Raw genomic sequence first — 24,521 nt, 5'->3', positions numbered from 1 at the left:
GGACTCTGTGTGTTACGACTATTTTAGCGGTCTGACTTTGTAGCCCTGGTCTTGTAACGGACCACAAGAATGGAGATGCAACACTAGTGTGAACCAAGAGTTACACATACTGGGGGAAATTAGTATGCCAAGTGTGCACAAAAATGGCTACTTTTCTCTCATTTACCCCACCCTCTCCACTCACCCGAAATGGAGTGTACTGAGGGGCAAGCTGTTGGTAGGGCCACTGGCCCCATCAGAATTCTAATGCCTGAAATCTACGGCCTATTTTTTACACTGAAAAATCCCCCCACTATACACAGAGAGATATGTATGACATAATTGGACACGCACACATGTCTAACACTACCACTAATACTGACACTACTCAGAGAAATATCACATTTATATGTGCTCTATCTATTTATCTATACACACATATAGCACACACACCTTATAATACACCTACACACACGTATAAATATGTGTAGTGGAGTTTTAGATCAATACTGGACACTTATGATCCCCCTCCTCCCATATCTGTAATATGATTGGTCAAATGATCAGTTGTGTCCTACGATATTGAGTCACATGATTAAATCCCAATTACTTAACGTAGTTGTGGCCACAATGTTGTCACCGCACGGAGCCGAGCCGAGCATGTCCATCTCCATCATCATCACTACGAGTAGGAACTGACAGCAGCCAACTGTCACTTTCATATTTACATCCAGCAATCCTATTGGGTGCAGGTGGATGCTATTACCATGGTGACATATACAGCTGATAATTTAACCCCTTAAATACCAATACGGCTTTAGCACTAAGGCAATTTTACTTTTTCCATAGCTATTGCTGTATGAGGCTTGTTTATTGCAGGATGATATTGTATATATATATATATATATATATATATATATATATATATATATATTCACACAAATACACATATACATATATTATTTAGCAGTTTTATAAAGTAAGTGTTTTGAGAAAAAATACTGAGAATAGATCAATAAACTTTATTTTATAAAAAATGTTGTCCCGCTAGGAGACTTTACAGTGCGAGCTTCTCATCACTGTGCCGGTTTTGGAAATCGCTGCATGTCCGCGCTGTGGTTTTAAACGCAAAGTGGGCATGGGATTTGTATGAATCCCATCTACTTTACCTGTACTGCATAATGCTGCAATTTTTCCTGTGGCATTTCCGCCGCGTGCAAATTGCAGGATATGAGATGCAGGGTGGAGAGAGAGTAATGCTTGGTTCACACATCAGTATGCCATCCGTCCGTTTGAACTCAGTTGAGACTAAAAACGGACTGATGCACATAATTATTGTATACTGACACCTTTTTATGCTGATAGCAAATGCTGTCCATCCCCTGGAGGACAGGTAAGGGGATTAAATGTAGTTATTGTAAACAGAGTAGAGATAAGGACATATAATAAATGTCCTTATTAGAGATGAGTGAACAGTAAAATGTTCGATATTCGTGTCGAATATTGAGCGGCTATTCAAACTGAATATCGAATATCGAACCCCATTATAGTCTATGGGGAAAAATGCTTAGTTTCAGGGGATCCGACCATTTGACTCAGGAGGGTCACCAAGTCCACTATCGCACCCCAGGAAATTATGCCAACACCCTGGAATGCAACTGGGACAGCAGGGGAAGCATGTCTGGGGGTATCTAACATGCCCAAGTCACTGTATTATGATGGGATCCCTGTCAGCTTGCGATATGCGCGAGATGACTTTTTCGCATAGGAATGCATTGACCAGCGTTGATTGGCCGAATGTCATACAGAAAACGGCATTCGGCCAATCAACGCTGGTTCTGTCGGCGGCTCGTCTGTGAGGAGGCGGAGTCTAAGAAATGGACAAGAATGGAGACTGCTCTTAGACTCCGCCTCCACCAGCAGAACCAGCGTTGATGGGCCAAATGCTATAGCATTCGGCAATCAACACTGGTCAATGCATTCCTATGCTGAGATGTAGCAGTGCTGGCCGATGTAGCAGTGTCTGATGTAGCAGTCTGATGCAACAGAGCTGAGTGTGTAGCAGATTCAGCTGAACCTGCTACACACTCAGCTCTTCTGCATCGGACTGCTACATCGGTGTTATGGTCAGCAGGGTTCATTAAAAAAAAAACTAAAAAACTAAACCCTACGGAGCCCTCTGGGCCACGGACTGCTAAACAACCTGGTATGAACACTGTCTAACAGTTCCTGTCACTGCCAGCTAAAGTAAAGGACCAGGTGTGCTCTGTTAACAATTCACAGAGGCCTGTGCAGTCAGAGCAGCCGCACAAATGAACAACTGGATAGCCTGAACTCCAGGACTAGCCAGACACCAACTAAACCCAGTGTGATGCTGTTCCACCCAACCACCAAGGCAACTACGGCCAAGCCCACTTCCAGTGACCCCAGACTGAGAAGGGATATTAGCTAAAGCCACTGAGTACTATCACACAACATACATGGCAGCATGCTGCCTGACTACTAGTGACATTGCTGACTCAGGTAAGATCGCATGCACCAGGCGTTCAGACCAGCCCCCTTATATAGGCAAGGGGCGGTCACCAGCAATTAGCCCAGCTGCCCAATCCGAGCGTCCATTGGTCGACACACCAGTCCATCAAAGACTTGACCACACCCGGCTGTTGCAGGGCAGGCTAACCCCTGCAACCCTCAGAGCAGAGCTGAGTGTGTAGCAGGTCCAGCTCGAATATGGATTCAATCGAAGTGTTCACTCATCTCTAGTCCTTATCTCTACTCTGTTTACCATTTTCTACTTTTAATTCCCTTATCTCTCCTGTAGGGGATGGACAGCATTTGCTATCAGAATAAAAAGGTGTCAGTATACAATCAGTATGTGCATCAGTCCGTTTTAAAGTCTCAAACTGAATTCAAACAGACTGATGGAATACTGGAACCAAGCCTAAGTGTCTGTGTGTGTGAGTGAGTGTGTGTGAGTATGACTGTGTGTTGTACTCTGTGTGTGAATATCATTATACTGGGTCAGAACATTAAACTGGGGGCAGAGATGAGGGGGAGCATGAAATTGGGGGCAGAGATGTAGGGGAGTATGAAACTGGGGCAGATGGAGGGGGGACATGAAACTTGGGGAAGATGGAGGGGGATATGAAACTGAGGAAGAGATGGATATATGAGGTATGATGAGTTATGTATATATACCTTACCAAATCTGGGAGAACCCTTCACAGCGCTTGACCTTTATAAAAGGGCACAGTTCCATACATCCAGACCCCATGAAATAATACTAGACTCCAGATTGTTATTCGTTAATTCAAAGAAAGAATTACACGATTTTTATTTATGCCATTTAGTGATCACTTTAAAAGAAAAAAAATGGCGATACCAAATATATATAATTTATCCTTTAATAAACAAAAAAAATTTGCTTCTTGGTTAGTTCATTATTCTGCCATACTATAGCTCACACATCAAACATCTTCAAGAGTAACATGGCCTTGTAGAGCAGCGATCCCCAACGTTTTTTGCACTATAGACCTGGGAGCCATGTGACATCAGCCAACACACATACATACATAGCAGATATATGAGTATATAAAATACGCACATATAGCTGCTATAATGTGTCTTATGTGTGTAGTGCATGTGTTACTTCCCTCCTCAGGTCTACATGGAGCGGGCTGTGCTATAGATGAGGACAGATCAGGGCTATGGTGTGTGCAGCAAGTATGCACCGCCCAGCCTGTACTTCCTGCTGTGCTTACACCCGCATGGATATAGGGATCCCGTCCAGAGCAGGATGAGAACTTTCAGATCAAGCTTCTCCCCTCTTGCAAATCAGATCAATTTGCTGAAGACAATTTCTAAAAATTACTGGCACATAATATGTATGGCAGAAATAAAATCCTGGTATCTGTCTCCAGGCAGTAATAATGGCTGGATCTGTGATTTACCAGTGACAAACCTACCTGGACCCCACCCAACCAAATATTTGTCATCAACCCTATTGATAGTTCATAACTGTTTCTTATTGGATTAACCCTTTAAGTCAAGTTAAGATGTAAATAAGTGGAGTGAATCTTTCATGTATCACTGACTACAATTATAAATGTGAGGTTCTTAGCGCACAGTTTGATAAATTGTGCGAGCCCATCTGCCACGTCACGGCGACCTCATTCAGATGGGTCCCTACCCTAAGACTTTACTTCTATAATAAATGCCTTTCCCCACTAAAGACAAGACCCCAGTGCTGAGGTTCTTGATCAAGACTCCACTGTAACAGTAAGTAAATAAAAAGTTTCTATCCTTCCCTATATATAAAGTGTTAGTGTAGGGACCCATCATAAGAAGGCCAATAAGTGGTCGATGGGATCAAAACTATCATATAAAATTTCTAAATAAAACTTGATTCAGCAAACATTAAAGGGGTTGTTAATACTTGGCAGCAGCTCTATGGGTCTGTATTCAGGTCAATGGGCTGCTGGTGCCAGGTGACTGCTGCAGCCAAACATAGTCCTTTCCTTGTTGCATCAGTCATGTGGCGTTTGCAAACAGGTCACCACTGAGCCCTGTGATTGGCTGCAGCGATCACCGAGCACAAATGAGACGTCACTGGTGATGCCAGCCAGGGACTTGTACATAGACCAATGGAGCTGCTGAAAAGCACAACCCTTTTACTTAGCATTGAACACAATACATACAATTAAACTGAATGACATATATATGTTGCCATATAGTGGGTGAAATAAGTATTGAACATGTCACCATTTTTCTAAGTTAATATATTTCTAATATTTCTACTGACATGAAATTCTCACCAAATGTCGGTAACAGCCTATCCAATCCACATGTGCAAAGAAATCAAACCATAGATGTCCATAAAGTAAGCTATGTGTAATAATAAGAAATGACAGGGAAACACTATTGAACATATAAAGAAAGAGGTGCAAAAAGCCATGGAAAATCATGACACCAGTCAGTAATTAGAAAAATAGTGAAAATAGTGAATAAGAAGAAGAATGGCGACACATGATATCAGCTGGTTCAACTGATGGTCTATAAAAAGGGGTCTGCGATATACTGGCCATCTTCTTGGAGAGGGCCACCCCCTATATGTGTGTGTGTGTCTCGCTCTACATTCATGTAAACACATAAATATATTGTACATATACAGTAGTTATATTTTGACACACTTTATATTAATATATGAATTGACACTGCTTAGCTCTCTAACTACCTATACATAGTACATACACTTTACACTTACTGTATGTGAGGACTTAGAATTATCTCCGCCCCTCCTTCACTGACGGCTGCATTTCTCACAACACATAGCTGTTCAGCAGTACAGGGAAGCCGAACTTACACAGCCTTGAACTTTTTGGAAGTATGTGCTGCATCCCCCTTATAGAGCTAATGCCACAAAAATTATTTATTATCTACACATTTGGTGGACGGCGCTCCTATTCACTTACATTGGAGTTTCTGGGATAGCCGGCTATCTCCAGCACCCATACTGAAGTGAATAGGAGCATGGGTTCATCTGTCCACCAAACAACACGCTTACATTCAGTCTGGCTGCAGTCATGTTGAATCCGCATCTGAGAGAAAACACCAAATGTTTGTCTCAGGATTGGTTGACATCTCAGTGGTCAGACCCTCACCCATCAGGTATTTATTTTCTATCCCATGGTTACACATTTGTCTAAATACATATATACACACACACACACAAACACAAAATACACACACCTTACACATGCTATTGAACTTATACTCCCGCTTCACATTACAGAATGTAATCACAAATTGCACCAATTGAAACTTTGCATCATCTAGTGGGTCCCCCTCCCCACCAGAGAAGTGACAGAATCAAAACCTTTTAACCCAAACAGATGAAGTGGATACACACTTTATATCCACATGGACTTAATAGGGATTTTAACCCTTTAACTATGTACTACTAATGATATTTCTTATGTCTAACAAACAGTATTTCCCTTCTCCCCTAAACACTCACTCCCATTCAGCCATTCCATGCTTTACCCCTTTCCCCTTTCTTCTTTCCTTTTATGTTCTCCCCTTATTTATATTTTTGTTATTTATCTTCATCTATTGAGTCATTCATTTATTCCTTGTTACATATACATACTCCCACCTTCTCTTTCCCCCCTTTTTCTTTTTTCCCTTTTCTTACCAGTTTCCCACCACTTTCTATTATTTTCTTTCTTCACCTCCAGTTCATTTTATTTTTACCACCTTTACTCTTCTCTTGTCTATTTATTTATATTCCCTTACATTCTCCCCATTAACTATGCCATCAAGATGGCCGAAGGCACCCATCAATCATTGCGCATGCGCCAACCCCGATTACCACTTCAGGTCATCGGTAGATAATATTGTTTATATTTTATAGAGATACTTGTTATACCTACTGACACATGTGTCTAAATACATATATACATATTAAATACACACAAACACAAAATACAGACTCCTTATGCATACTAGTAAGGCTATAAATTCACACTAAGTTTTTATTCTGTTGTTCCGATCGATTATAAAACCAGAACAGACTGAAAACTAATGTAATGACAGATACAGGCGGGGGGCATTAGAGCAGATTTATTAAAACTGGCATTGTATAGACCAGTCTGAATCAAGGCCGTGTCCGGTGCAGGACACCACTGATTTATGAAGAGGCCCCAGCTCTAGGTGCTTAACTGGCATAGATTTCTAGTGTAACCTATACCAGAAAACTGGCATGAGTTATAATAAATATGATGGATCAGAACAACAGACTTAAAAGAAGCTAATGTGAACTTAACGTTAAAGAAATACTTGCCACAAAACTGGACACCGTTTACATATTTTTAAAAAATCTAAATATATTTCTCTATCTACTCTATACTTATTATACATCAACGATACTTCCATACATGACATATATATATATATATATATATATATATATATATATATATATATATATATTATCTCTATGCATATACATACAGCACACACACCGTGCACATACTTTATGTGGAGATACGGTACCTATTCTTGCAGATGTCTTAGTAAACAGTTATAGAGAGAGAACAAAAAATCTTACACATGCTGGATATAGAGATGCATGACAATAATAACAGATATGTCTAAATATGTAACTATATATATCTGTGTGTGTCGTGTCTCGCTCTACATTTATATTAAAGCACACATACAAATATATTGTACATATAGGTATATATCAGCATACTTTATATTAATATTTTAGTTCACTCTACATAGTATATGCTAGTGCTTTGTACATATACTTTACACATTGTATATAGTGATATTGATTACATGGAATTACTTACATAAATAGGGCGTTTCCTGGACAGAGATCCAGGCTAATAGCTCAGAAAGAATGATCAGTATCATGGTGTATTGGTTACTTTCTCCAACCGAAAAGAATGGAGTACTTAAAATTAGAGATGAGCAAACAGTAAAATGTTTGAGATTCGATATTCGTTTCGAGTAGCCCCTCAATATTCGACTACTCGAATCGAATACCGAACCCTATTATAGTCTATGGGGTGAAAATGCTCGTTTCAGGGATAGGCAACATTCGATCAAATTATACTTACCAAGTCCACGAGTGAGGGTCGGGCTGGATCCTCTGAGAAGTCTTCTCCGTGCAGCGTCCCCGCGGCGTCTTCCGGCTCTGAATTCACTCTGCCAGGCATCAGGCCTGGGCAGAGCCGACTTCGCATGCCTGCACTACAAGCGGATATGTACAGTCGGCTCTGCCCAGGCCCGATGCGTGGCAGAGTGAATTCAGAGCCGGAAGACGCTGCGGGGACGCTGCACGGAGAAGACTTCTAAATGTAGGAGAAGAACCAGCGTTGATTGGCCGACTGTATAGCATTCAGCCAATCAATGCTGGTTCTGCATCAAACTTTTCCATTCAAATAGCGAGTGGTACTCGATCGAGTACGAGTATTTCGAATACCGTAGTATTCGATCGAATACCTACTCGATCGAATACTACTCACTCATCTTTACTTAAAATGATATTTACCCCTCCTTCACTAACTGCTGCATTTCTCACAACACATAGCTGTTCAGCAGTACAGGGAAACCAAACTTAGGGTATGTTCACACATCAGTATGCCATCCGTCAGTTTGAATTCAGTTTGACACTTCAAAACGGACTGATACACATACACATACTTTACAAAAGTAAAGATAAGGAGATATAATAAATGTCCTTATGTCCTCCTTATCTCTACTCTGTTTACAATTGCTATTTTTAACCCCCTTATCTGTCCTCTAGGGTAAGGACAGAGTTTGCTATCAGCTTAAAAAGGTGTCAGTATACAATCAGTATGTGCATCAGTCCGTTTTGAAGTGGCATACTGATGTGTGAACACAGCATTACACAGCCTTGAACTTTTCGGGAGTATGTGCTGCACCCTCTTCGTAGAGGTTATGCCATGAGGTTATTATCTACACATTTGGTGGACATCGCTCCCATTCACTTACATTGGAGTTTCTGGGATAGCCGGCTATCTCCAGCCCCTACTGAAGTGAATAGGAGCATGGGTTCATCTGTCCACCAAACAACACGCTTACATTCAGCCTGGCTGTAGTCATGTTGAATGCACAGCCAGGAGAAAATACCACCTGTTCATCTTGGGATTGGTTGGGGTCTCAGTGGTCAGACCCTCACCAATCAGGTATTTATTCTCTGTCCTATGTATGGAGAATATACACTTTTCGTATCTTACACATTCATCTAAATATATATACATATTATATACAAACACAATATACACACACCTTACACATGCTATTGAACTTCTACTGCCACTTCACATTAAAGAACACAATCACAAGTTGCACCAATTGAAATTTTGTATCATGGAGTGGGTCCCCCCTCCCCACTAGGGAAGTGACCCAAGAGATGAAGTGGATACACACCTTATACACTCTACATCCACATGGACTGAATAGGGATTTTAACCCTTTAACCATGTACTACTAATGATATTTCTTATGTCTACAGGTTTCTAACAGTAACAGTATTTTATTTTTATCACCTTTACTCTTCTCTTGTCTATTTATATTCTCTTACTTTCTCCCTATTAACTATGCCATCAAGATGGCCGAAGGCACCCATCAATTATAGCGCATGCACCATATATATATGACATATATATCTACTTTACACATACTCTGCTGTATATACACATACCGTACTGTATATAGATACTTACTACATAAGTTGGTACTACTTACAGAAATGTATAATTGTGTCCATTGCAGTGTCCACCTGAAAATTAATAAAGAAAACAACCTGCACGGAGAACTTTTTTCTGTGGTGGTTTCAGTTTTAAAATGATGGATACCCAAATAACCCCATTATAGTCAATGAGGTCCGTTGGACTCTGTGTGTTACGACTATTTTAGCGGTCTGACTTTGTAGCCCTGGTCTTGTAACGGACCACAAGAATGGAGATGCAACACTAGTGTGAACCAGGAGTTACACATACTGGGGGAAATTAGTATGCCAAGTGTGCACAAAAATGGCTACTTTTCTCTCATTTACCCCACCCTCTCCACTCACCCGAAATGGAGTGTACTGAGGGGCAAGCTGTTGGTAGGGCCACTGGCCCCATCAGAATTCTAATGCCTGAAATCTACGGCCTATTTTTTACACTGATAAATCCCCCCACTATACACAGAGAGATATGTATGACATAATTGGACACGCACACATGTCTAACACTACCACTAATACTGACACTACTCAGAGAAATATCACATTTATATGTGCTCTATCTATTTATCTATACACACATATAGCACACACACCTTATAATACACCTACACACACGTATAAATATGTGTAGTGGAGTTTTAGATCAATACTGGACACTTATGATCCCCCTCCTCCCATATCTGTAATATGATTGGTCAAATGATCAGTTGTGTCCTACGATATTGAGTCACATGATTAAATCCCAATTACTTAACGTAGTTGTGGCCACAATGTTGTCACCGCACGGAGCCGAGCCGAGCATGTCCATCTCCATCATCATCACTACGAGTAGGAACTGACAGCAGCCAACTGTCACTTTCATATTTACATCCAGCAATCCTATTGGGTGCAGGTGGATGCTATTACCATGGTGACATATACAGCTGATAATTTAACCCCTTAAATACCAATACGGCTTTAGCACTAAGGCAATTTTACTTTTTCCATAGCTATTGCTGTATGAGGCTTGTCTATTGCAGGATGAGATATATATATATATATTTTCACACAAATAAACACGCATATACATATATTAGTTTGTAGTTTTATAAAGTAAGTGTTTGGGGAAAAAAATACTGTGAATAGAACAATAAACTTTATTTTATAAAAATGTTGTCCTGCTTGGAGACTTTACAGTGCGAGCTTCTCATCACAGATATGCTTTTGGTTTATTTATTGTCAATGCTTGATTCCTGGCATGTATAGGTTCAGCTCATGATGTGCCACATGGTCACTTTGTTGTCCATAGGCTGAATCCATCGTAAGGCTGAGGCCCCACAGGACGTTCCGCAGCTCTAAAGCGCTGCGGGAAAAACCATGGCGGGAACGCATCGCGATTGTTCCCGTAGCACTTTGAACAGAAAGTTCACTAAGTTTTCCTCCACAGACATTCTGTTACAATACAATTCTGTTACATATCTATGGGAAAGCCGCTGCCATTTCCATAGATTTAATTGACATGCTGCGATTTCCAAAACTGTGCCAGTTTTGGAAATCGCAGCATGTCCGCGCTGCGGTTTTAAACGCAAAGTGGGCATGGGATTTGTATGAATCCCATCTACTTTACCTGTACTGTATAACGCCACAATTTTTCCTGTGGCATTTCCGCCGCGTGCAAATTGTAGGATATGAGATGCAGGGTGGAGAGAGAGTAATTGTCTGTCTGAGTGAGTGTGTGTCTGTGTGAGTGAGTGAGTATGAGTGTATGTTGTACTGTGTGTGTGAATATTATACCGGAGGCAGAGATGAGGGGGAGGTTGAGATTTGGGGCAGAAATGAAGGGGAGCATGAAATACCCAGGGTCGGACTGGCCCGCAGGGTAACCGGGGAATTCCCCGGTGGGCCCCGAGCCCTGACTGAAAGTTTTCATGTTACCAATGCAGATGCATTGGTCGGGGCCCGATCGGGATGGCCAGGGGCCCCAACCGGGCTCCTGGCCAATGGATATGCCTCCACACACAGGGGCCCCCATTAGCTGATAATGAAGCTGTACATATCGGAAGACGGCATGTGTATCTTCAGCATCAGCTAATGGCCTCTTCCTTCACTTACCTGCAGCTGCTATGCTGCTTTCCTATGAGGTCTCCCATGCTGCATGCACGCACTTCCTCCCTCTCTCCCCCCTCCTCACACTGAGTCCTCTTACATCGTAGCGTGTGGGGAAGACAGGAGCCGTCTGCTGCTATGGTTTACTACTACTGGAATTGTAATGATACTCCTTAAGCTAGGGATACCTTGAGCCACCGGCCCGCAAGCAGACTAGCACAACAATATACAGTCAATAATGTTCTTTATCTTGTGCAGGTACAGAGTTTAGACACAGGCTCACACGATATGCAAGAACAGAGTTCAGACAATGCTCAAATGGTATGTAGGAACAGAGTGCAGACAACTTATCCAAGTCCATGCAGGTCTTGTAGCAATGTCATGGATTCCAGGGGCCAAGAGAGGGAGAGTTCAACTGCCAGAGTCCAAAAGCCAGGAGAGAGAGTTCCACTGCCAGAGTCCAGGAGGGAGAGGGGTTCTGCAGTCAAGGTCCCAAAGCCAGAATAGATAGGTTCAGCAGCCAAAGTCCAGAAACCAGTGCTGATACTGAGGCACTAAGCAGCAGCAGGTGAGGCTCTTTAAGCAAAGTCCAAGCAGGAACTGGGTGTGCCGAAAGAAGCAGTCTTCTCCATCTTGGAACAGGGCAGATAACAAAATGGGCAAAGCAATACACCTGGATCCTGACACTACTCCCTCCCTAGGAGTGGCCTCTGGACGATCCCTGGAGCCGGTTTGCTGGGGTGCCTTAGGTGGAAATGTTGGACCAGCTGTGGAGCGCAAAGGTTACTCACCGGCTCCCAAGAGTTGTCTTCAGCAGGGTACCCCTTCCACTTGACCAGGTACTGTAGGTGCTTTCGATAGAATCGGGAATCCAAGATGTCCTCCACCTCATAATGTTCCTGGCCATCAACCATGATGGGATCGGGGGGTGGGGAAGACCGACCTAAAAAGGAATTAGGAACAGTGGGTTTCAGCAAAGAGACATGGAATACCGGGTGTATCCTAAGGGTCTTGGGAAGTTGAAGTTTGCAGGCCACGGAGCTTACAATACCGCAAACCTTGAAAGGACCGATGTATTTCTGGCCCAACTTGGGCGAAGGCAGCTTCAATCTTAAGTTCTTAGTAGAGAGCCATACCGAATCTCCGAGCTTGTAAATGGGAGCCAGCTTCCGGAACCGATCAGCCGCCTTCTTATAGCGGGTCTGGGCCGTGGCCAGGGTCTCCTTTAAAGTTACCAGGATACCTTGCAAGGCTATTATTCTCTCCGCAACGGCAGGAACCGAAGTGTCCACAGGGAGCTGCGGTTGGATCTGCGGATGGTAGCCTAGGTTGGCATAAAATGGAGAAAGTTTAGTGGTCGCGCTCTGAGAGTTGTTAAAGCAGAACTCAGCCAGGGGAAGCAGCTCAACCCAATCGTCCTGCTGATGACTGATGTAGCACCGTAAATATTGTTCCAAGGTCTGATTTGTCCGTTCCGTCTGGCCATTTGTCTGGGGATGATAAGCGGAGGACAACCGAACTGAGATGCCTACTGCAGCACAGAACGCTCTCCAGAATCGGGAGGTAAACTGCACTCCTCGATCTGAGATGATCTCGTCAGGAACACCGTGTAGCCGGAAGACTTCCCGTATGATCAAAGTGGCGGTGGTGGTAGCCGATGGAAGACCTGTGCACGGGATGAAATGGGCTGCTTTAGTTAAACGGTCTACCACAACCAGAACTGTGGTTTGCCCCTGAGAGGGCGGCAAGTCTACAATAAAGTCCATGGAGATTGAGCCCCAAGGCCGAGATGGAACAGGCAGGGGCTGCAGGAGACCGGTGGGCAAGGCCCTAGGTACCTTACACCTGGCACAGACTTCACAGGAGCGAACATAGTTCTTGACGTCCTTTTGAAAACCGGGCCACCAGTAGAAACGAGACAGTAACTCTTGAGACTTCTGGATCCCCCTGTGACCTGCGAGTTTAGAATCATGGATTAGCTTGAGTACCTTAAGCCTTGCAGCTTCTGGGACATAGAGGCGACCGTCGCGAACCCACACACCATGGAAAGTCAAGGAGACGTCTTCCGGGGTGAAGACAGAAAGGCATCCGATTCATACGCATCCTTAATATCGGCAATCAGGTCCTTGTTGGGTTTGACACCTAAAAAACAAGAATTAGGAAGAATAGGCTCTGGCAAAGGGGCAGAACTTGGTTTGGAGGAATACATTCGGGAAAGAGCGTCTGCCTTGCCATTGCGGGAACCTGGTCGGTAAGAAATGATGAAATTGAATTGATTGAGAAATAAAGTCCATCGGGCTTGTCGGGTAGTCATATTTTTCGCGGACCGGAAGAATTCCAGGTTCCGATGATCTGTAAGAACAACAATTTGCTGCACTGCCCCCTGAAGATGATGTCTCCATTCCTTAAAAGCAGAAACAATAGCTAATAACTCCTTATTGCCTATATCATAGTTCCTCTCTGCGGTAGACATCTTTCGGGAGAAGGCACAGGGGTGGAGCAACCCCCTTATCCCGCTTCGCTGCGAAAGAACAGCCCCTATAGCACAGTCTGAGGCATCTGCTTCCACAATAAAAGCAGATTCGGGGTCAGGGTGTATCAGGAGTGGAGTGGTAGTAAATTCCTGCTTCAGTTGATCGAATGCGCTCTGGGCTTGTGGGGACCAGTGAAAAACTGCAGTCTTTTTTGTCAGTGAGGTAATAGGCAACACAATTGAAGAAAAATTCTTTATGAAGCACCGGTAGAAGTTTGCAAAACCTATGAATCGTTGTACCTCCTTGCTGTTTTTTGGGGTCGGCCATTCCTGGACAGCTTTCACCTTGCTGGTGTCCATGCTCAGTCCCTGGGGAGAAATGACATATCCCAAGAATTGTATTTTGGATTTATGGAACTCACACTTCTCCAGTTTGATGTATAGGTGATTTTCTCTTAGACGCTGTAATACTGCTTTCACCTGATCCTGGTGTTCTTGCATATTGTTCGAGTAGATCAGGATGTCATCCAAGTAGATTACCACAAACCTGTCCAGGTAGTCTCGAAATATATCATTGATTAGATGCTGGAAAGTGGCAGGGGCATTAGTGAGTCCAAAAGGCATGACAAGGTATTCAAAATGACCATACCTGGAGCGAAAAGCCGTCTTCCACTCATCCCCTCGCCGTATCCGAACCAGGTTGTAAGCCCCTCGTAGATCCAGCTTAGTAAAAATGGACGCCTGTCGAAATCTTTCCAATAGCTCGGGGATCAACGGTAATGGGTAACGATTTCTCACCGTCACTTTGTTGAGCTCTCGATAGTCAATGCAGGGCCTCCGAGAACCGTCCTTCTTTACAAAAAATATCAGGGCTCCGGCTGGGGAGGAAGAGGGACGAATGAATCCTTTGGCTCGGTTTTCGTCTATGTATTCTTTTAGTGCTTTGAGTTCCGGACCGGCCAGGGGGTAAATATGTCCAAATGGTATCGGGGCCCCAGATAATAATTCTATCGGACAATCATATGGACGATGAGGGGGAAGTACATCCGCATTCTTCTTGTCGCACACATCAGCAAATTCTTTATATACCACAGGAAGCCCAGTTTCCGACAACCCGACACCCGAAGCAGAGGAGGGTCCAGGCTCCTGCTTATGTGCAGGAGGGAAATCTTTCAGGGAATGGCAAGAAGCAGCGGCCCTTTTTGGGAAAACAATGTCTTTAGTCTCCCAATTGATGGTTGGGTTCTGTGCTTAAAGCCAAGGTAGGCCAAGGATGAGTGGGAAGTGCGGGGATGAAATGATCATGAATGTGAGGACTTCTTCATGCTGAGGTTCGATGCGGATCTTCAGGGTCTCAGTTTCGTGATCCACGGGACCCGATGTCAACGGAGAGCCATCAACGGTTTCCATAATTATGGGGGAATCTTTCTTCCTGACAGTGATGTCGTGACGCTCTGCAAACGCACCGTCCATGAAGTTACCCCCCACTCCCGAATCCACCATGGCCAGACACTGGAGCCACTGAGTCCCCTTCCAGATCTTAATGGGCAGGAAGAAGTGTGAATTCTTATCCTTGAGTTCTATGTGTGGAGCGACTGATGTTAGGGATTGGACAACCATATTCAGCGAAGGAGCAAGTTCTGATGTATAAGACTCCATGTCTGAACTGGGCTCCTCATCCTCATTCTCAGCTAATGCTGCGATAGTCCTGGGGGGTTTCCTGGGGCAATTCATCAAAAAATGGTTTTTAGCTCTACAGTAGAGGCAAGTTCCTTCCCGAAGTCTCTGCTCGCGTCGTTCTGCATTTTCTCTCTTGCGGAGCGAATCCACTTGCATGGGTTCTGCTATCGGTTCCTGCATCGCCTGATTTTGGGACCCCCGGCTGGAAGAAAAAGGTAAGGGGTTATTACCTCGGTTTAATGAAGTCCATCTCTCTAGCTTGCGTTCCGAGAGACGGACATCCATACGAATGCAGAGGTTAATGAAATCGGAGTGATCCGTAGGAGGTTCAATTCGGGCCAGTTCATCTTTAATAGGGCTGGACAAACCTCGGCGAAACAAGGGGAGCAGACCCTCTTCAGACCAGGCAGTATCAACCGCCCATCACCGGAACTCCGTAACATACTCTGCGACTGAGCGTTTACCCTGTCGTAGTGCCAACAGGGCGTTTTCTGCGGTAAAGGACTGGTTTGGGTCATCGAACAGTTGGGCCATAGCTGCGATGAAACTGTCAAAGTTATGTAAGCAGGGATCATCAGTCTCTATTAAAGGATTTGCCCAGGCCAGTGCCTTATGGGTAAGGAGCATAAGCACACAATTTATTTTAGTTGTATCCGTGCAGTAATGGGCGGCGTGGGCCCGAAAAAACAGACGACACTGATTGACGAATCCCCGGAACTTATCCCGTTCACCTCCAAAACGAAAAGGCAGCAGCCTTGGTGTACTCTGGGAGAGCGGAGTCGATCCTGCAGTCTCGAGTTGGGTGCAGCGTTCTGCCAAAGCAAGCACAGCCTCATTTATCTCAAGCCGAAAGGTGTGCAATTCCTGCTGGGAGATTTGCAGAGCTGCTTGTAGTCCTTGCTGGGATGTGCTCACCTCCTGCAGCATCTGACTGACTGTTTGCAGATCACTAGTGGACCGATTATCCACTGATTCAATCTTTAATCCCAGTGCGTGCACACTATCGCTGGTTGTCTGCACCTGTCCATTGAGCTTTTTAATGTGGATGTCAAACGCCTGCACGGCAGCAGTATCCATAATGGCCTCAGTATCTTGTAATGATACTCCTTAATCTAGGGATACCTTGAGCCACCGGCCCGCAAGCAGACTAGCACAACAATATACAGTCAATAATGTTCTTTATCTTGTGCAGGTACAGAATTTAGACACAGGCTCACACGATATGCAAGAACAGAGTTCAGACAATGCTCAAATGGTATGTAGGAACAGAGTGCAGACAACTTATCCAAGTCCATGCAGGTCTTGTAGCAATGTCATGGATTCCAGGGGCCAAGAGAGGGAGAGTTCAACTGCCAAAGTCCAAAAGCCAGGAGAGAGAGTTCCACTGCCAGAGTCCAGGAGGGAGAGGGGTTCTGAAGTCAAGGTCCCAAAGCCAGAAGAGATAGGTTCAGCAGCCAAAGTCCAGAAACCAGTGCTGATACTGAGGCACTAAGCAGCAGCAGGTGAGGCTCTTTAAGCAAAGTCCAAGCAGGAACTGGGTGTGCCGAAAGAAGCAGTCTTCTCCATCTTGGAACAGGGCAGATAACAACAAAATGGGCAAAACAATACACCTGGATCCTGACAGGAATATGGTAAAATATGTATGTTTAATATATATGTGTACATTTGTGTAAAGTATGTGTCTTGTATACTGTGTGAGTACTGTATGTTTGTATACAGGCATGTGTGAGTATATACAGTATGCTATAATAATGTGTATGTATATATGTGTGTATATATAGTATTCATACAAGTATATACTTGAGTATAAGCCAAATTTTTCAGCCCAGTTTTTGTGCTGAAAAAGTCCCCCTTGGCTTATACTCGATTCAGCAAAAAGAAAAAAAAAAAAAAAATATATATATATATATATATATATATATATGAAGAGCTCAACGGAAAAATGGCCTAAGTCCAAAAATCAATATTGTGAGAAAAACGAAATTTAAAGTTTTAGCCTAAAGCAAACGGGCATTATTGTGGAATATATCTATTCAATGTAATCAGCTAATGAACACCATTAATCCTAATCATAAATTGTATTATTTATTAAAAAAATTGCAGATTCATGTATAAATATTATTTATTTAATATTATTAATTAATTACTACTATTATTAAACGATGAAGAATAATAATTACCTGCCTCCCTTTTCGGCGCTAAATATGTGCAAAAGTCGATTTAGAGCCTTTTAAACAATAAGACAAAGTTTTTACAAAATATTATATATTTTATATATATATATATATATTATATTTTATATATATTTATTTTATATATTATATATATTATATTTTATAACCACTGGCTAACACGGTACCAAAACAAACATTTTCCTTTTACCAAAGTTTTTACACTAATATAAACAACAGACCGGAAGTCACGATTTCAATGAAAAAATGACCAACGAGAGTGAAGTAAGTTTGTATTGGACTTAGGCCATTATTCCATTGAATGTAAATTCTTCTGCATTGAAATATATGGACTTAGGTCATTAATCCTAGGTACCTTGTAAACCCAATGCATAGAACGAGGTACAAAGAAGCTTTCTAGGTAATAATTTGAAATATGACAAAATGTGGACTTAGGCCATTTTTCCATTGAGCTCTTCATATATATATATATATATATATATATATATATATATATATATATATATATATATTTAGGAGGGGGGGGGGTCTATGACCAGCCACAATATTAATGTATAGAATCTCCCATAAAATAGTGGGGAAAAAAAAAAAGATTTAAAAAAATAAATAAATAAATAAAAGTTCTAAATCCCTCCTTTCCCTAGAATACATACAAAAGTGGAAAATTACTGTGAAACACATACACATTAGGTACCCCGGGTCTGAAAGTGCCCGGTCTATTGAATATAGGGTATCTGCAGTGCTCCTGTTCCGTCAGGAAGGGGTTAATAGGAGCACTGCAGATACCCTATATTCAGCCAGACTGAATTTCAAGTGGGGGAAGAAAAAACTGTCCTCAAGCTCAGGGAAGGGGCAGACAGACAACCAAAACACCCCCTCCCTAGCACCCAGCAACTACTGCACCCAAAAACTCCGACCATTTTAATTTTTGAAATTTTCCAGTAGCTGCTGCATTTCCCCCCTAGGCTTATACTCGAGTCAATAAGTTTTCCCAGTTTTTTGTGGTTAAATTAGGGGCCTCGGCTTATATTCGAGTCAAGTATATACGGTATATGTATATTAATGTATATAAATGTATATGTGCTATAGTATTGTATATGTGTGAGTACATATGGTATATGTATAAGGCCTGGTTCACATCTGAGTTCGGTGATCTGTTTCGGGAGTCTGCATGGGAACCCCCTCCCCCCCTGAACGGATTACCAAACACATTAGCAAGCGGTGTGCAGTGAAAGTACATGGACCCCATAGACTATAATGGGGTCCGTGTGCTTTCCGCACAGTGTCCGCACGAGTCATGTGGACAGGAAAGTAGATTGTGAAGTCCATTTCTGTGCGCATGTTCTATGCCAGGGGTGGGCAATTAATTTTCCCATGGGGCCGCATAAGAAATTGAAACTATGCTAAAGGGCCGCGCCACTGCAAATTTAGCTCCACCCACTTCTATGTTGACTCCGCCCATTCGCAATCATCTTTCCATGTGCCCCCACACAGTATTATCCTCCTACAGTCACCCGTACATTATATGCCCCCACATTATAATGTTCCCTTCCAACTGCCCCACAGTATTAAGTCCCTCTCCTGGTGCCCCAGTATAAACTGGTGGAAACTAGAGGGGACATGAAACTGGAGCAGCTGTAGGGGGACATTAAACAGTGGGGGTTGTTGGAGGGGGGCAATAAATTGACAGCTGGAGCGGGACATGAAACTGGGGGCAACTAGAGGGGGACATTAAAATCGGGAAGCTGGAAGCAGACATTAAACCGTAGGGGTAGCTGGAGGGTGACATTAAACTGGCGGCAACTAGAGGCAGACAGGTCCCCTACAGCTTCCTTCACAGTTTAGTGTCCCCACAGTTTAAGTGCCCTCTTCATCTACCCCCAGTTTCATGTCCACCCCTCCATTTCTCCCTCAGTTTCATATCCCCCTTTATTTTCCCCATTTCATGTTCCCCCTCCATTTCTCCCTCAGTTTGATTCCCCCCCTCCATCTGCCATCTCTGCCCTAGTATAACATTCCCCTTGTATCTCTGCCCCTAGGTTACTGAGACACAGACAGACAGACACATATAGACAGATAGACACACACACACACACATACTGTACAGACACATATAGTCAGACACACACGTACAGACAGACACACACACATACAGACAGACACATATAGACACACACACACATACAGACACACACAGACAGACACATATAGACACACACACACTCTCCACCCTGCATCTCATCTTACATCTCTCAGTACCATATGACAAACTCCACATGTCTCCATCTTCTGCCAGCATTAAGACACGCCCCCTAGACACGCCCCCTAGACACGCCTTCCTAGTCAAGCTGTGCAGGTCGGTCTGAATCAGTCAGAGGGCCGGATATGGCCCGGGGGCCAAACTTTGCCCAGGTCTGTTCTATGCGGACACCACACGGAAAGCACATGGACCCCATTATAGTCTATGTGTACTTTCATTGCACACCGTCTGCTAATGCATTCAGTAGTCTGTTTGGGAGGGTCCCCATGTGGACTCCCCGAATGCATTACTGAACACAGATGTGAACCAGGCCTTTGTGTGTAGGTATATAGTGAGTGCAATCCCATCCACACATTGCAGAAAAACACACACGGCGGACACTCTGCAATTTCCAAAACGGTTGCGGTTTTGGAAATCGCAGCATGTCACTTATATCTACAGAAACACCTGCAGTTTCCCTATAGGTATAAGGCTAAGTCCACACGGGGTAGCCGCGTGTGAAAAACGGGTAGCTGTGACTGAATGCCGGTGCACTGCACCGGCATCCAGTAACGCATTCTGCTCCAGATTAGGCCCAATGAATGGACCTAGTTGGGAGGAGGGAGCGTCTTCATGCCGAATCGCGAGGCGAAACGACCTGAAGAATGAGCATCTCTGGAACAAACCAGCTCCCGGAAAAAAGAACTGACCTGCTCCTATTGATTTCAATGGGGGCCGTCTTTTTGGTCAGGATTTTGAGGCGGATACAGCCTCAAAATCCTGACCAAAAATCTCTGCCTGAACCTACCCTAAAGGAAACAAAGTCCTCAGAGGAAACCTCTGCGGAATTTCTGCAATAAGCGCTGCAGGAAAAACTGATGTGTTGCCGCTGGGGTTTTTCCCGCAGCGCTTTTTGCTTTGGCTTGCTACATGGGGCTTTAGCCTAAGGCTGAGTTCACACGGAGTTATTTGGTCAGGAATCCACCTCAAAATCAGCCTCCAAAAAAGCCTCCCAATAGAACCAAATTCCTGACCAGAAAACTCTGTGTGAACTCAGCCTTATAGTATGATGCTCAGTATATTGAGATAATAAGGATGAGGCCCAGCAGCGAGACGCAGCTAAAAAAAATAGCAGCAAATCTCAATGTATTTTTTCCACAGTGTTTTTTTCATTGAGCTTTTGATGCATTTTCCCTGCACTTTCACCCAATTGCGCAGCTGAAAGTAACCGGCCATGTTTTTAGAATCACTCACATTTTAGAGTTTGTGGCTGTTCCACCTCTTTTTTTCCTGCAGTGTGCAGATGAGGTAAATTTGATTAAATTTCATTCACTTTGCTGGTTCCGTAAAACACTTTTTTTTTTTTTTCTGTAGTAGCCAAAGACATTGTGTTTCTGCAATGTGAGGTTTGAGGTATTTATGGCCTATCCTGAGTATAGACCATAAAAAAGTTTAACCCTGGAAACCCCTTTAATATGCCCCACACATTTTAACATCCCCCTTCCGCACAGGATGTTAGCCCCATTACTGCTCCCACACAATATAATGGCCCCATCACTGTTCCCCATACATTATGAGGGACCAGTGAAGTGGCCATAAAATATTTGGCCCAGACATCCCCTTAAAACAGGTTGTCTATAAACTGGAGTGATCACTGTGGTGGCCGCCAGGGAGGTGTTAAAATAAATTTTTTTTTTTGAAAAAAGCCTTCTCACCTGTCCCCAGCACCCTGTTGTCCCCGGCTGTGTCTGTTTGGTATCATGGCCTCATTTCTGGAAATCCTGTACCTAATTGGTCTCAGCGATCACATGAGGTGCAGGACTCCCAGCAAGTAGTGACAGTACGAGACCGAATAGACACTACCGGGGGACAACGGAGCGCCGGATGAGTATTCTTTTTTTACTTGTTTTTTATTTTACACCTCCCACCCACCACATGAGTTGCTCCAATTCCTGGACAACCACTTTAAAGGATTTATCCATCTTTCTAATATTGATGGTCTGTCCTTAGGATAGGCCGTCAATATTACATCTGCGATGATACAACAGCCTGGACCTCTGCAGATCAGCTTTTCCAGGACACTTCAGCTACTGGTAATGGTAACATTTCTAGGAGCCATTCTGGTCACGTGCCATACAGGCTGTAGCAGTAGGTATATGTAGTGCACATGGTATAGTGCGTGAATAGCATGGCTCCCAACATGTTATTACCTTTAACTGCCCTGTCTCGGTACCGCTGATCTGCAGGGTCCTGGCGGTGGGCCCCTGGAAACAATTCCACTGGTGGCTCCTAGACATCCCAGGCCGACCCTGTATATACGTTACCAAATCTGGGAGAACCCTTCACAGGGCTTGACCTTTATAAAAGGGCACATTTCCATACATCCAGACCCCATAAAATAATACTAGACTCCAGATTATTATTAATTCAAAGAAACAATTGCACGATTTCTATTTATTTATATTTATACCATTTAGTGATCACTTTAAAAAAAAAAAAAATTGGCAATACCAAATATATATAATTTATCCTTTAATAAACAAAAAAAATTTGCTTCTTGGGTAGTTCATTATTCTACCATACTATAGCTCACACATCAAACATCTTCAAGAGTAACATGGCCTTGTAGAGCAGCGATCCCCAACGTTTTTTGCACTATAGGACTGGGAGCCTTTTGACATCAGCCATCACACATACATACATAGCAGACATATGAGTATATAATATATGCACATATAGCTGCTATAATGTGTCTTATGTGTGTAGTGCATGTGTTACTTCCCTCCTCAGGTCTACGTGGAGCGGGCTGTGCTATAGATGAGGACAGATCAGGGCTATGGTGTGTGCAGCAAGTATGCACCGCCCAGCCTGTACTTCCTGCTTTGCTTACACCCGCATGGACATAGGGATCCCGTCCAGAGCAGGATGAGAACTTTCAGATCAAGCTTCTCCCCTCTTGAAAATCAGATCAATTTGCTGAAGACAATTACTGGCACATAATATGTATGGCAGAAATTAAATCCATCTCCAGGCAGTAATAAAGGCTGAATCTGTGATTTACCAGTGAAAACCTACCTGGACCCCACCCAACCTAATATTTGTCATCAACCCTGTGGATAGTTCATAAATGTTTCTTACTGGATTAATCCTTTAAGTCAAGTTAAGATGTAAATAAGTGGAGTGAAAGTGAAAGACCAGGTAGATTCGATGAGTTGTGATGCACCTCGAATAGTTATTAGTTGGGTGGGAAAATTCTTGGGCTACACTTTCATGTATCACTGACTACAATTATAAATGTGAGGTTCTTAGCGCACAGTTTGATAAATTGTGCGAGCCCATCTGCCACGTCACGGCGACCTCATTCAGATGGGTCCCTACCCTAAGACTTTACTTCTATAATAAATGCCTTTCCCCACTAAAGACAAGACCCCAGTGCTGAGGTTCTTGATCAAGACTCTACTGTAACAGTAAGTAAATAAAAAGTTTCTATCCTCCCCTATATATAAAGTGTTAGTGTAGGGACCCATCATAAGAAGGCCAATAAGTGGTCGATGGGATCAAAACTATCATATAAAATTTCTACATAAAACTTGATTCAGCAAACATTAAAGGGGTTGTTAATACTTGGCAGCAGCTCTATGGGTCTGTATTCAGGTCAATGGGCTGCTGGTGCCAGGTGACTGCTGCAGCCAAACATAGTCCTTTCCTTGTTGCATCAGTCATGTGGCATTTGCAAACAGGTCACCACTGAGCCCTGTGATTGGCTGCAGCGGTCACCGAGCACAAATGAGACGTCACTGGTGATGCCAGCCAGGGACTTGTACATAGACCAATGGAGCTGCTGAAAAGCACAACCCTTTTTACTTAGCATTGAACACAATACATACAATTAAACTGAATGACATGTCATATGCTAACAGTCATTTTAGGGCCTTGCAATTATATAAATTCATCTGATACATTTGGCTATATATATATATATATATATATATATATATATATATATATATATATAGTGGGTGAAAGTATTGACATGTCACCATTTTTCTAAGTTTATAAATTTCTAATATTTCTATTGACATGAAATTCTCACCAAATGTCGGTAACAGCCTATCCAATCCACATGTGCAAAGAAATCAAACCATAGATGTCCATAAAGTAAGCTATGTGTAATAATAAGAAATGACAGGGAAACACTATTGAACATATAAAGAGAGAGAGGTGCAAAAACCCATGGAAAATCATGACACCAGTCAGTAATTAGAGAAATAGTGAAAATAGTGAATAAGAAGAAGAATGGCGACACATGATATCAGCTGGTTCAACTGATGGTCTATAAAAAGGGGTCTCATTATTAAGAAGCCACACAAGAAACATCTCATGATGGGTAAAACCCGTGAGCTGTCTCAAGACCTTTGTAACCTTATTGTTGCAAAACATACTGATGGCATTGGTTACGGAAGAATTTCTAAGCTACTGAAGGTAGAAGACCACCCCTTTATCTAGACCAGTTTTCCTGTGATTGTCAGTTCTGCCAAATACTGGCCATCTTCTTGGAGATGTGTGTGTATATATATATATATATATATATATATATATATATATATA

This window comes from Leptodactylus fuscus, chromosome 2 (genome assembly GCF_031893055.1).
Source record: "Leptodactylus fuscus isolate aLepFus1 chromosome 2, aLepFus1.hap2, whole genome shotgun sequence".
Classification (NCBI taxonomy): domain Eukaryota; kingdom Metazoa; phylum Chordata; class Amphibia; order Anura; family Leptodactylidae; genus Leptodactylus; species Leptodactylus fuscus.
This window is presented reverse-complemented; position numbering follows the sequence as displayed.